The 14,268-nt window shown below is 34.8% G+C and overlaps 1 long non-coding RNA gene across 2 annotated transcripts in view; it reads right to left on the minus strand.

Moving 5' to 3' along the window:
- Positions 1-14,268, minus strand: part of LOC309628087 — a 483,589-nt gene that overhangs the window by 85,057 nt on the left and 384,264 nt on the right. The gene's annotated exons all lie outside the window — the stretch shown is intronic.

Consider the following 14,268-nt stretch of genomic DNA (forward strand, 5'->3'; position numbering starts at 1 on the left):
ATAGAGTGTTCTTTTTATTCAGTGCTTGCTAAAATGGAAAAGGTGTACAGGAGCAAATATCAAAGAGTTGTAAGGAAAGTTGCAGGTTGTGATGGGGTTTCCGCTCACTCAAAGAAACCAGGAAAAACATTATTCCATTTACCATACCTCATTTACTGTGGTGATATTCACTAATTACTAAATTCCACAATTGTTGAAGCTCAGTATATGCCTCTGTTTACATTTAAAATTTTAATTAAAGATGTGTCATCAGTCAAATACTTAAGGGCTGCTTCATTTTTACACTAAATTAGAAAATGCCTCTGAACGACTCCCACTTCTTGTAGGAAGCACATGCTACACTTTCATATTGATGCCTCTCTATGATGACGTGGGCTAACCTGGTGGAATTGGTTTTATATCCTGCCACATTTACTGGAAAGAACTATATTCAAAATGAATGTGGTGTACAAAAGGTACCCCATGCCCAACTCTATTTATAAGAACTTCACTTCAAATATAATAAAATATGTTGGAAGTAAAAAGATAAAAATGTATACTATGCAAAAGTGAATTATAAAAAGCACGGAAGTGACTATATTAATATCAGAAAAACTAGACTTCAGAGCAAAGAAAATTATCAAGAACAAAGAGAAATAATAATCACGTAACTATAACTCCTGTATCTATTAAAAGGAAAATAAGGGAATACTACCAACAATTCTACACACATAAGTTAGAAGAGTTAGGGAAAATGGCTCAATTCCTTAAAAACACAAACTGTCAACCCTCCCTCAACATGTAACAGATTAACTGAATAGTTCTATAAATATTAAAGAAATTGAATCTGAAATGTAAAAGCTTCTAAAAAGAGAAATCTCTAGGCCCAGATAGTTTCAGTGGATAATTTGTAGAAAAAACTTAGGAAAACTTTCTGGCTGTTTATTTGTAGTTTCTATGAAAGTTGAACATATGATTATGATCCAGCGATTCTATTTCCACATATATTCTCAACATAAATATATATGAAATATATATGTATATGAACATATAAATATATATCTACCTATGTTCCTAGCAGTTCTATTTGCAATAATTAAAACCCCAGGAAGGAGTTCAGAACTCAGTTCAGAACAGCAACACTCCCTTGCCCCAAACATGCACACACACACACACAGTGATTCCTCAGGCTTCTCTTCAAAATCATATAGCTGTGCAACAGAATTTGAAAACTTGTGATATTAGGTATCTTAAGGAAATCAACATTCACTTCATATTTAACAAAGCTTTTTGAAAAATGTTATTGTTTGCTTGTTTTCTTTTTTAAATATCCTTCTTTAGTGAAATAGGATTAACACAAGTTTATATAAACATAATTCTGTTCCTAAATTCCTGTCTTCTCCATTAAACTACATTGTGAAATTGCAAATTTATTTACATTTCTGAAACAAAAATGAATTACTTAAGAAAGAAGCAAAACTTAAAAAAAATCTTTCAACCAAATAACTTTATGAAAAAATTAAAAAGAATAGAATCGATATTTAAAATAACACTGTGGTTCTTGCAGTCAGAATTACATTTCATATGTAAGCTGTGTGGCAGATGATTTATTGTTCCACAAAAATATAGATTTCTCCCTTAGTGAAAGAATTTTAACTGTATCTACCCAGACAGAATGTTCCTCAACCTCTCTGGAACTAGTGATGGTTAACAGACACATACAGTGGGCAATTCTGAGTCACTCCATTAAAATGAAATCTGTCTTCTTGGACTTAAACTCTTACCTCCATACACAGGGCCTGAACATCATGACAATAACTCAGCCTTGACCACATAATGAAAACAAAAGGGAGGCTGAATGAAAAAAATATAAGAAATTACTATTCCTGGATGATTCTGTGGAGTAGAGCCAACCCACCACCTGCCCCACCTACACCTGGAAGTAGGTAGGAAGGAAATGTATGTTTTTATTCATTATATTCTGTGGTTCTTTGTTGCAGCCACTTAACTTACACCTTAATGTGGACTGTAGATGGCAAATATTGATAATGACTTAATATACAATGAAACCAATCTGAGTCACCACCATGAGACTTTGCTTCTGGTTCATCACAGTGCTCTCACAGGCAAAATCAGTGCAGTGGCAGACGAGTATTCCCTTATAATTTACTTTCAAACAGTTTAATTTCACATTCCACTCCATAATTTGGCATTCCTTGTTTTCCTTAAATCCAATTTCATTTACCAGTTATTTTATACAGATTGCTTTTAGATACTTCATCTACCTTCCAAATATTTCTCACCTGTACAATTATGAATATACCTCTTTAAAATATTTAAAATATTTAAAAATATTTAAAATACTTAGCTTATGTACATTCTGTATACATTCTACACACTTCTGTATGTGTAAATAATGTATCAATATAATGAATACACAATATATGTGTATATTTGTATATTTTATGTACTTTGGCATATATGTAGAAATGTGGATGTGTGTGTTTCTGTGTGTGTATATATATATAGAGAGAGAGAGAAAATAGAAGGGGGAGGAGGAGGAGCAGGAGGAGGAGAGAGGGAAAGAGAAGGAAAGAGGGAGAGAGAGAAAAACAGCTCCACTATGCAAGACACAAAGAATAGATGATGGATAAAACAGGCATAATATTATTCCATTTATAATCTTATTAGGGATACAGGCATTAATAAAATTAATTACACAACAAATAGAAAATCACAAACGTGGTTAATACATAAGAGATAAACGATACAATAAAAAAGCTTTTAATAAAGAAAACTGATCCAGTTAAGGAAGCAGAGAAGGTTTAACTGGGGAAATAGCTATTGAGTTGAGATTTGAATGATGAATAAGAGAGAATAGATGAATGTTTAATTCACAGGAAATAACATGTTCATATGCCTTCAAGATTAAATACAGGAATGCAATGTGTAACTGGAGCAGAAGGTAGGGAGCAGACAGAGTCCTGCAGGGCAACAAGCAAAAAAGTCTTCTTCCCCATCCTGTTTATTTACAAGTAGGGGTGCTGGTACATTCCTGGCCTCTCTGCCCTTTATCCTCTTACTGTCAGGGGAGGTGAAATAACTTTACCTAATTAGAAAATCTGGTACCAGTAAACTGGTCATGTTCAACTGGTTTCCTCTCCTCTCCTTTTTGGTAGTTGAATCTGCCAGCAAGGTCCAGTATTTCTCACCATCCCCCCATTCCTTAATCCTTTCTTGAGAAGGTATTCCAGGTAGGGATTTCAGCTTCACCTGTGGCTTGGAAGGAGGAAGGAGTTTGCCTATTTTTGAGGTTACTTACTAGTTCCATTTCCTTCCCCATACTTCAGCTTAGATTTTATCCCTCACCTTAGAGTTTACTAATAGAATAAGTTGATATTTTAAAATCACTTGTCTTATTTCTCAAATTTTTGAGGATCTAGAGGTTCAACCAAGGTAGGCTTAATTATATTGCCGTAACAACATCACCGAGAGATCAGTAACCTTTTACTTAATTTTTATTTTATATTGGAGCATAGTTGATTAACAGTGTTGTGTTAGTTTCAGATTGACATGTACAGAAACTTTTAAGTAAAGTTTCTTTCTCAATCATGCAGTCTACTGTGTGTCTAGATGATTCCCTAGAGCAGCTGTCTTCTAAGCTTTGACTCATCATCCCAGGTTGCTTTGACTTCATGGCATTACATATTAACATGTGCTTTCACTATTGCTATGGCAGAGGAAGTGTGCACAGATAATCGTTCATGACTCTTAAATTCTTCCACTCGGAAAATATATATGTCATTTCAGGTTCATATTTCATTGGCCAACACAGATCATATGGCCATGGTCATCTCCAAGGGACATGTTCCCCCAAACAGAATAAAGTCAGATCCCTCAGTGAGCTCTAGTAATGTCTTCCGTTATCTTCCCTTTCAGATCATTTTTGCCTAGTCAAATTTAATATGAGTAGCCTAAGGCAAAAGCTAAATCGAAAAGTCTAAGTATATCCATGCCAGATCCTAAATCTAAATCCCTTATCTGTGTCTTAATATTCTAGCATCTTACCATTCCGTTCAACAGTAAAAGTGAGAAGGCAGGAGCAATAGTTTGGTAGTTGTTGTTTCTACAGTGCTAAGACTGGAAGATCTTTCTCACGAGTTTAAATGTAGGGATGTGCATTTTCTAAGAGCATATCTAGGCCTATCATACTAAATAATATAGGGGATATGTAAGCATCTAAAAGTATCCAATCCTCATTCATCCTTTCCTTATACCTTTGTAGTGACTCCCCTTTAGGATTTTAGTGCAAAAAAATTATCCCTAATATTTTAATCAGTACAGCCTATCCCTCCATGTCCTGGAGCTGGAATTAAATTGGGCAGGTTCGTACCACAGTCACGTGGAAAGTGCAGAAATTAATCTCAAGTTGTCTGTGAAGGCCAGAAATAGCTAATGCCTATTAGGTCTATTTTGAGTAGCAAGAAAAGATGGGGTGAAATGACAAGAGTAATTATCTCCAAAAATCTAATTTCAAATGTATTATTTTAGTGTAAATATAAAATACTACTCATATATTTCTAAAGTTCCTAATATTATTAGCCAAGTTATGTTAATCATTTGATGGCTATAGTAAATAAAATTTCTCTTCCAAACCACCTGGAGTAATTATTTCTGGATATTTTAAGAGTGGTTAAAATATTAATTAATTTAATTGATCAGTGTTACTAATACTCTGAGCAATGCTGTATTCTGGAAGAAAGACAAAAATGAATAAGTGGTGACTTTTTTTTCTGAGAAACTAAAAATTTAGTTATTATGATTCTATAACAGACATAAGGCTTCAAAATAAAGAACAGGCAAATCTAAGCAAATATATGGTTTTCTACCATAACTAGGAATAAGATAAAAACAATTTTTCCACATCTACTAGGGAGCAAGTTTCATTTTACTCTAGTGCTCAATTATGTTCTGAAAGTGACTCATTCTCTTCTAATTAAAAGGATAGCATTTTACTTAATAAACTATGGAACACATTGGGTGGACTTCTCGAAAGCTATGTTCAAATTAATTTCCTTTGTCTTCCTCTGTTAACAAAACAGTAAAACTAAAATGCATATTGTGCAAGACTCCCTTGCAGCTGTGATCAGCCACATGAAGCACTCCATAGAGGACCTACCTTCCTTTGGTACTTTCCTTTTTTCTTAATTTAATTGAGACATGCTCTTCAATGTATATCAATAATCCTGTGATCATGGAAGCCAAAATCACAGGTTCAAATTAGTGAATCAGGAGGATAAAGGATACCAAGTTGGCAATGCATTGTCAAGTCACACTAATGGCTCTGGATAACCTCCTTTGAATTTCCTTACATGAGAAATGTAAGCCTATAAGTAGTATAAGTTGCAATAGTAGGATTTTCTATAAGTTAGAGCCAAATGGAAACATAGAGTGACTGTCAGAAGACTGTTCCAAAAGAGCCCTTAGAGAGGAACTTGTTTTCGTTTGTCCATTAACTATTTAGTTTCTGTTAATTTTGATAGGAGAAAATAAATAGCAAACCTCATTTGTATATATCAAGATTGAAGTTCTCATTTATTTTTCTGGAATCGTCTCATTTTGCAAAATAAAATTAAGTAAAAGGAATGAAAATATGCTCCATAATGTTACCATGTAAATGAGAAGAACATTTAAGTTCCTGGGCTTGTGGCTGTGTTTCCATCATCAGCTTAGACAGAGAAATGCACAATACACATGCCTACATATTTAATATACAGAGAAGGTTGGTACTCCAAAGCAATTTTGCACAGCATATGGGAAATTAATGAGACTTCTTTTGAAATAAGATGCACAACACATCTTCTCAAAGAGAATTTTCTAAAAGACAGTATTAGATCAAGGATATTCACTCATAGCCCAGCTGCTGAGGGATTAGATCCAAATCTTAGTATTTGACCTCTTGTTACCCTTCTGAAACATGACAGATTATTTCCTCTTATGGATTTACTGAAAGCAAATTTGCCAATCTAAACCATCTGTCACTTATCCAAGAAAAGATTTATTATTTTCACTGAAAAATGATTTGTAACAAAAGACATACAGTCACTAAAGATAGGTTCCCAATATGATGTGCTTTTTAGACTCTTTGCATCTCACTAACTGCACTTTTTTGTCCTTGCTGCAGTTATCCAAGGTCTAGCAACTTCCTGAAAAATTGCATCTAGGAAAGTCAAATTAGAGGCTAATTCTTTAATGATGGGAAGACAAACATATCTCTAATAATTGACCAAGGATATTATAACAAAGCCTTTTCTGAATGTTCCACAGAATGTTGCACAATCTCTGACTTCCTGTTAACCTAAAAGGTCCCTCACCACTTATTCACAAGTAGTTCCAGAAAGGGATGCTATTGATTCACAGTCATTAGTGAGAAAGGAAGGTGCTGAGGAAATAAGCAATTGGCTGGATTTGGAGCAACAGAGAAACTTTGTCAGTGATAATTACCACTGTCACAAGTGTGATGTTACAGACTTGCATTCACAGTCAAAATGAAGGATATCATCCAAACAGCAAAATCCCTTTCAATTATGAACTTGTTCCATGTCCTGGTTTATAAAGGTCCACTATTTGAAAGGCTGGATATTGTGTAATTGAATGTTGTGCTATCCCAGATGTTTTTATTGGCTTATATCAAATGTGTGTGTGCCTGTATGTGCACATTATCTATTTTAAACAGGATTTGCAGACCATAACATAGGGAAGTATGGACTGTAGAAACCTCAACCATATTTCTGCAAACCTATGTATTAGCATGAATGATTTGCAGAACAGTAACTCAAAAATAAGATCTCAAGGGTGGCTCTATGCTCCATCTTGTCAGACACCTCTTTTGGTATATATAAAAAGGTAATATGTCAAAGTAAAACTTGCACAGAGAGGTAACTTTTAGACAAACCTGTAATGCTAAGAAGGTTTTGAAAAGCAACTAAAAACCCCCAAGAGTTTCCACAGTATTTTTCCCACATTGTTAATTCTTAGTTGCATAAATGACTCTAATCATCTACAGCAGACATTAGAGTGGGTAGCAAGCTGTGAAATAATAGTTTTAGTGAAGCAATTTCTTCCATAAACATACAGAACTGAACTGAAATAGACTGGAGGCAGCATTGCTGATGGGCAAATATGGACATGAATATAAGGCAAATGTGGTCCCAGATTCAGCTCTTTCAGTACTGAACACAAGAAAGATATTTTATAACCTTAAGTTCCACCACCATCATCAAGATAGGGATTTCAATCCCTCATAAGGTTTTTGTAAAGACTAAATGAGCAATAAATGTAAAGTATCCAGTATTGTGCCTAGTGAATAGCATGTGTTCAAAAAATAATAAATCTGATTATTATTTTATATGAAAAGCATAGGTGGTATAAACGAATGACAACAATATAAAAAAATTCAAAATAAAAATGTAGCACTAAATGCACTGGTTTATTAATTTTCAAGTTTATTAATTCTATATGCTATTGATTGCAAAACTTCATCATCAGTCCACTGTCTTCTCTTGAGATGAACACCCACTTTCTAACCTACAATTAAGTAGTTAGACATCTGTACTTGAATTTCACTCAGGCATCTTAAATACATTGAACTGAATTTACCAATTCACATGCATCAGCATAATCACAAGAAAACATCATCACTATCACCACCAAAAAATTAAAATCTGTCCCCCCGCTTGAAATTCTCTATCAGAATTTTGCCCAAACCATCCTCAAACCTCCCTCCCTATAAATATTCAGTCACCAAGTTCTAATAATTTTACCATCTATCTATCTAATTTGACTACACATATATTTATATACAAAATATTATATATATAATCTTTCTATCCCCAGTATCCTAGCAATAGTTCTTCAGTGTTACCTCATATCAATTCTTGGCTGCAGCTGTATAGATGGTTTTGAAACACAGATGTTCTTGAATGGCTTACATTGTTCTTTTTTTTTTTTTCCCCCACGATTAGAAACACTCTGACTACATTTACCTCTCAAACACTCTTAACTGTATCAAAAATCTTCCTATCCTTCTGACACACCAAGTCCTCATAAATGCTGTTGCCTCCATATGTAATAGTCTCATTATGCAATTCCTACTCTTTCTCCAGTGTTTATCTTAAATGGCTGTTGCCCCGGAAGGCCAAATATAATATTAAAGTATTTTAGGTTTCCATGGATGCAAACCATATGAAGCAAAAGGTCATGGAGAAATAAGGATGAAATTAAATTATTAAAGTGGAATCAAAATGAGATTTGTAAAAAGAAAAGAGAGTGATTGATTAGGGTTGGAGTCGCTGAACCTAAAATATTGCTTTTCATGTAGGAGATGATTAAAAACTATTTGTTGAATTCAGATTGCATTCACTCAACAAATGTTTGTGGAACATCTATTATATGCCAATCATCGTTCTGTGTTCTGAGAATAGAGCAGAAAAACTAAAATCCCTGCCCTTCTAGTATTAACAGTCTGATAAATTTTGGAAAGGTTTAATATAAAATTATGTTTTAAAGTTAAAAACAATGTTATAGTATCAAAAATCTTAAAATTAGAAATAAAAAATTTGTATTATCCCACTACTTTAATAAAACTGTTACTTTCATATTGGCATCATGGTAACTAACTTCCATTAATATTCTTCTCCTTTAAAGGCTCAATATAAATCAATGAATGTACATGTTGACACATTAAATACTAAAAAAGAATTTTTGAAACATTTTGGTTTTCTGATACTTTTCTAATTAAAATATATTTTCAATAAAAATTTAATTGTATATATATAGAGAGAGAGAGAGAAAGAGGGAGAGAGAGTGAGTCTACATTTATGGATTTTCAACTTTAGACACTAGTATTCATTCTCTGACATGAAAGGTCAGGATCTATTTTACTGTCGTCTACCCCCTTCTAATACTTGTTATGTGTACTATTATTATTTTACTTCTATTATTTACTATTAAACTTTAAATATAATATAAAGTTTTATTTCTTCTTCCATAAATGTTTGCACGCAGTAACATTTGACCCTCTACAATGAAAGATGGTGGCACTAATAGTCCTATTCTTTCTCCATGTTGCATCTCCTAAATTCTACTACTGACATTTGATTTTTACACAGTGACGTTTAATATTTATTTTTTATTTTGTAATAACTACCAAAGTTTGTATGTTTGGCCCATTAAGTCAAAATATATTAAAATAAAAGGGATTAAAGAATTTTTACATTATTAATGGCATAAAATATCACTCTAATACTAGACTTGGTAATATGTTAGAATAAGCATTTTTTTCTCTTTGTGTTCAAAGTAATTAGCCCTGGAACCACATGAACTAAAATGTTCCTACATTTTAGGTAAAATACATAATAATTTTCATTATTTAACAATTATTTAAAATTCATGATACATTTTCCCTTCATATTGGGCAACTATTTTTGTACAATTTTTGTTTTCTATGAGTTTGCCAATTGCCTCATTTTGTTATAGTATTGGATTTTCTTATATATTCATATTTTTACATTCTTAATTATAGCGTATATTTACTTGTTATTTTTCTATACTCTTTGGCTTCAATCAAGACTGGCTGTTCTCCAGGCTGATTCACAGCTGTTTCCTGAATACACTTTCATCTTTCTTGATTTGGACCTTAATTTTTCTGGTGGCTTTCTTTTATAATAAGGAAGTTGCAGGTGATTTGGGGATCCCACAACAACTTCATGTTTGGTGATTCATTAGAAAGACCCACAGGACCCAGAGGCTATGGTAAATTACACTGAAAGGATACAAAGAAGGATCCATCTCAGAAAAAGCCCCATCAGGCAGCGTCTGGGGATATCAGGAACAGACGTACAGGCTTCCCCTCTCGTGTTAGGGCGTGTTGGTGCTGTAAAGCACATGTCGCTGCAGTGGCGTGCAGCAGCATTTGTAAAGTGTTCTTGCCCAGGGAAGCCAACTTGAGGCTCACAATATAGAACTTCTAATGGGGGCTGACCATTCTCTGCCAGAGCTATAATTACAAAATTTACAGACTCCCAGAAGGAAAAGAGGCGTTTACCACAAATCACATTTTTGCACAAATAATCTAGTCATCTTGGTACAGCAGGATTCAGTGCCCAGGCATACAAAACAACCTTATTAATTAGTAACATAGGGAACACTCCAAAGCCAAGTTCCCAAATATCAGCCAAGGCCACCTCCACAAACGTGCCCTTGTAAAGAGCAACATCAGGCCTACTATGTTAATTCTTTGCCACACAGAGAAAACTTCCAGAATATATACATGTCTAAGATATCTGATGTTGTGTCTGAGTGTATAATTCTAGGTTAGAAAGAAAATTCCTTTGAAAGAATTTTTATAGGCGAAATTCTAAGATGGTCCCCAAGATGGAATTAAGGCCCCTGATCAGTAGACTTTGAATTAATCAAATGTGAGAGTATCCTGGGTGACCCCGACCTTATCAGGTAAGGCCTTTAAAAGATGTCTGAGTCATTCTTTGAAGGTAGAGATTTGAAGCAGTGAGATACACTCATGCTGACCTTGAAGAAGCAAACTGCCGTGTCCTAGAGAGGTCCACCTGGCAGCAAACAGAAGATGGTTTCTATCAGCTGAGGGTCTCAGTCCTACAACTATAAGAAACTAATTTCTGGCAGCAACAGTGAGAAGAAAACCCCAAGTCTCAGATGAGACCACAGCCCTGGCCAACTCTTTGATTGCAGTCTTGTGAACCTTCAGCATAGCACCCAACATACTACCCTCCAGGCCCTCAGAAATTTTGAGATAAAATAGTGTGCTGCTCTAAGCCACTAAATCCATGGTAATCTGTTATCCAGCAATGTAAAATAGTGTTACTCCTTTGTCTTGTAGTATTCTGCATGTCTGATGAGAAGTGAGTCAGAGTCTTGTTCATTAATAAAAGTCTGTTAATTTTTTTTCCTCCCTGGAAAGTTCTGTAATACTCTATTTTTGGTGTTCTGTAATTACACTATGATGTATCTATATATTCAAAAACTATGTGCTGGAAGATTATTATATGCCATGTTCCATTTTAATTGCTGGGGATCAAGTAGTGAACAAATAGCAAAGACTCTACCACCATGGAGCTCATATGAGCAAAATGAAAATATATAAGGTGTTGGGTATTACATTTTATTGTAATAAGTAATAGTAAATGCTCTAACAAACCTCAAAATCTTAGTGGTTTAACTCAACACTTTGTGTGGGGTGTTTAATATAATTTTTTCACTTTCCTGCTCTTTCTTTTCATAGGAGTCACTTGTTTTCATAATCTTGATAATACTTTCATTCCACTAGGTTTCAATGAGAAGTGAATATTGTTCACCTAATTTTACTTCTCTCATAACTGGAATAATTTTCCAAAGACTACCTCTGAAACCATGCATTTCAAACCTGATTTTTTCTCCATCCACATAAGTCTGATGCTGAGTGCCATGGGACACAGTCATATCATGATAAGAACTCTGTCCTCTTATCTCTGTATTATGATTCTGGGTGAATCAGCATAGCTGGTGATTAAAGAACTTATGAAAGCCATTTATACTTATGGATGGCTATGAATTAAATATAGTTGGGAAGAAAAGCAAAACATGCATACATCTTCCCAAAGCCCATCCACACTTAACATTAATTCAACTTTCCCCTTTACAGAACCCAAAATACCTGCTATCACTCCAACTTCGCATAACAAAAGATGAAATGTGACAGATGGAGTCAGAGTAGAAAGAGACCAGTTTCTTAAAGGGTTGAAAACAACCTAAAATGTCTTTCACAAAAACATGTAGGTACATTTCTAAGGCCCTCCATAAGTCTTCAAAGAAGGTGGATCAAGTGATATCCCTGAGTATTAAGCTTCATTAGGTTCACAGTAAATCCATCTCTGAGCATCTGGAGGCTATCATATGCCAGGCTTATAAGTGATTCACATCATTTATGACCATGTGCCATTGGACAGAAGTCAATTCCACGGCCAACTAACTGCAAACAAGATTAGGAAATGTAGTTGAGTTGTGCACTTACGAAGAAACAAAAACAAGTTTTTAGGAGACACTTGACATTCTCTGCCATGGATGATAATAAAGGCTATGCAGGAACACAAAGTTGCGGAGGAGAGACAGGGTAAGGGGTGATGTTAGTTAATTAGTATAGGGAGTCTGGGAAACCCATACAGCCAGTATGGTTTAGGGCTTAAGGTCATATAATACTGTTTGGGTTTAATTTGTTGTGTGGTGCCACTCTTACTGACAGTGTGACTTTGGAAAAATTAATATACCTCTCTGCGCCTCAGTTTCTCCATCTTAAAAATTGGGATAATATTAGTACCTGAAGTATGTAAAATCATGTTTGATAGATAATAGTCTATCATAGTATTTGCTATTAACATTAAGCTATATTAATAATGTTATACTTAAGCAGAGATATGAAGATGAAAGGGAGTGACTCATACGGAAATATGGCAGATATTCTAGATAACAGAAAGAGAATATAAAGAGGCCTGAAGCAACTTGTAAAATGTTGGTGATAACATGAGGACTAAAAATTGATATATTCACTGTATTTAGCAAGGTGGAGAACACTGGTGTCCTTAACAAGAGCTGTCTTGTAGAATGGTACAGAGAAAGCCTAATTAAAGTAGGTTAGAGAGAGTGAGAGGAAAGGAATTAGAGACATTAAGTATATATTCTCTTTTTAGCTGTTTTGCTGTAAATTGGATCACTGAAATAGGTTGCTAGAGATCAAGGTCAAGGTGCTATTAATTGTTGTTGGAGACATTACAACATATTTGAATGCTAATGGAAATGATTCAGTGGAAAGAAAATTGATGACGTTGAAGAGAAAGTGAGACAGATACTTAGGGAGGATAAAATCCAGGGCACAAATAGGTCATAGCAAAAAGGAGCAAAGGCAGATAATATATGGGCACAAGTTAAAAGTGTGGGCAAAAGGGAGCTTAGGGAAGTTCTTTCTAATTACTCCTGTATTCTCAGTGAAATAAAAAAGCAAGGCTATTGACTGAGAAGAAAGATGGGAGCAGTGTTACTAATGATTTGAGTCGAAGAAGGGAACATGTGAAGTAGATGTCTAAAAGATTGTGAGGATGAATAGTCAAGAACAGTCTCTCACACTTTGACATGCATCAGAATCACCCAAAGAGCTTGTTAAAGCATGGATATACGGGTCCTCCTCCAGAGTTTCTGAATCAGTCGATTTGTAGTTAGATCTGAAAGCTTACATTTCTAATAAGTTCCCAGATGGTGCTGATCCTACGGGTTCAGTGACCACAGTTTGAAAACCAATAAACTAAGGAATTTTAGTAGAATTTCTGGGCAGCAAATACAGGTGCATTGGTCATGAACTTAGTGTGAGGTTTGTGTATTTTTTTTTCTTATCATACACAATTGAAAGAACTAAAGACTTGGATTTGGATTTAATCATGATTTGTTCCCCCAGTGTCACATAAGTAGATAACAGGAAGGGGATCTAGTGTATATACAAGAGTGCTTATACTGATAGACCATTGACTATGATTTCAGGAAAACAGAATATGAGAATGTGACAGGGTGAAGGACATGAAAACGTTTTAGTGTTTGCAGAATAGAGTTAACTTAGTTCACCTGAGACTGCTATCCTCTGAAAGTCTTACTTACAAGACTGGCTTTTGGTTGGCATCTGGGAGCTCAGATTGGGGGAGGCTTTGCATCATTCCCTGATGGAAGTACTATGGTATATCCTCTTCTTTACCCGTGCAGTTAGTGTGGAGGTGTGGAGATGAGATGGTAGTTGGATAAAGGATCATTCATTCCAGACATTCCACTTATATTCCAGAGTTTATTTGTTACAGCACCTACTGTTACTCTGTGGAGTACAGAAGGCAACCTGAAGGAGGTGAGTTAATTGCCCATGTTGAGTAATGAGACAGCCAGAGTTTTAATGGCTATGACAGCAGGGCAATGATGTGCAAACTCCAGTAAGAACTCTCTCTATCAGATTTCATCAAAATTCATCAGATATGGCCAAATTTCTTTCCCATTATTTTAACAAATGTAAACTCCAGGAATAGTATATAAATTTCCTTGAAAAACTCATAAGACTTTTAATTCTTTTTATTTAATCCTTTATTCCCCTGCCTCAATTTTAGAGGAACTAGCGGCAAGCAGGAGGAGGTAAAGGGAAAATGAATAAATAGATCTTCCTCTCACTCTCTTGACTAATATAAGTCCTCA

The sequence above is a fragment of the Balaenoptera borealis genome, assembly GCF_965194805.1.
Source record: "Balaenoptera borealis genome assembly, chromosome: 4".
Taxonomy (NCBI): domain Eukaryota; kingdom Metazoa; phylum Chordata; class Mammalia; order Artiodactyla; family Balaenopteridae; genus Balaenoptera; species Balaenoptera borealis.